We start from the raw sequence: 1,710 nt of genomic DNA on the forward strand, positions 1-1,710 counted from the left end.
GGGAGGACATCGCGGGGTCGTCACCGTGAACCTGCAAGAAAAGCAGCCTTTGGCACGCGAGCGCTGCACCGCGGGGCTCTGGAGATTCGGCCCTGGAGCCAGCGAGCCTGGCCTGGTGCGAGGGAGAAAGGGAGGGGAGCGGGGACACGACCCCCAAACTCGCGTCTCCGGGGCGCGCGCCGCGGGAACCGGTCTGCGCCGACGAGCGACGGGTTTCCATCGCCTGGGACGAGGATCAGGGCCACCCAAGCTCCACGGTGGGAGTAAAGAGGACGTGGAGGCAATTTATCCACAGGATCCCGTCTGAAATCATCACCCGGCCCTTTCCCCCCACGTCTCGCTGTGGCCACGGACCTTCAGGTGATGGTCGCATCGTTATCGGCGTTGTATAAACACCTCGTCTGCTAGAAAACACCCGAATCACGCTCGCATCCCCAGCGCCGGGGTCTACAGAATCCACCCAGGCCAGAGGTGGGTCCTGCCTGGCTTCCTTGCCCACCCCTGTCAGGCCCCCCCACCAACCACAGGAAGAGGGGAGTGGTGTCCCCCGAAATGCATCCCAGACCAGGGGCCTGAAGACCTGGCTTCCGGTCACATCCTGCTCGCTACGGACTTGCCTGCCGTGGAACCTTGCTGAAGTCACCACCTCACCCCACCTCCTGCCCGAGTGGCCTCCCCATCTTCATGGATACCACCAGAGGTTGGATGGCTTGAAGCTTAGGGTGCTTGCAGGCTCCCCTTCTGCCTCTGCGTGCTGGCTGCCGTCTGCCTCCAGCTCTTCTCAACCGCCGCCCCAGGTCCCGTCTGCAGACTTACCAGACCCTGGCTCCACCAGAAGACACTTGTTCTCCAACTGGAGTGGGCCACCTGCTCGGCTGTGGACTGAGCCGTGTCCAGCCGAGGAACCTTTTATAAGATGCATCTCTGAGCTACCTCTTGGGAGGGGCCCATTTCTGAGGGTGTCAGTGGACATGCTCAGCTGACACATCCCAGAGACATTTGTCACTTAGGTAGCATTGTAGGTGGTGCACGTGGATGTTCAAGTCACTGCACAGAGGTGTCAGGATTGCTGAGGCATGTTTGCTTTCCAAATAGGACACTGTTCATAGCTTGGAGGGCTGTGTGGGTGAAGACAAAAGCAGGAGGCCCAAGCAAGGGGACATCTGGGGACCTTTCTCGGGACCGATTCTCTTTGCCCTTCTCTACAGTGTGCATGTACACACACACACGCACATGCACACGCACACGCACACTGTTTTCTTGTACACATCCATCCCTGTGTGGTCATCTGCTTGGCAGTTCGTTCACGTCTTCCCTTGGTTTGTGGTCCTCGGCTCTGCGGGTCGAGCCATAAGCTATGTGAAAAGCCTGTGGGGCTTCACCAGATGCCTCCAGATGGGGCTGAGTGAAGACGATGGTGGGCATGTGCCTACGGGAACCCCAGGGGTGAGTTCTTTCTGTCGCTGGAGGCAGGAAGGAGAAGCCAGGCGGTTATGGAACTATTAGGACCGGAAAAGCTGCAGATGGAGCCCCCATCGCCACGTCTCCAACAGCCCCGCTGGCCCGAGGAGAGAACCGTGTGCAGGACCCTGGTCTAATGGCAATGCCGAGCCGGCCGGCGGGACTCTGCACCTCGCTCCCCCCCAAACTCCCTTTGAAGATGAGTCCTCCCTGGGCCTCTGCCCGATGGGAAGAGGAAGGACGGAAGGA

The sequence above is a fragment of the Pteropus alecto genome, unplaced genomic scaffold (assembly GCF_000325575.1).
Source record: "Pteropus alecto unplaced genomic scaffold, ASM32557v1 scaffold49, whole genome shotgun sequence".
In the NCBI taxonomy this organism is placed as follows: Eukaryota; Metazoa; Chordata; class Mammalia; order Chiroptera; family Pteropodidae; genus Pteropus; species Pteropus alecto.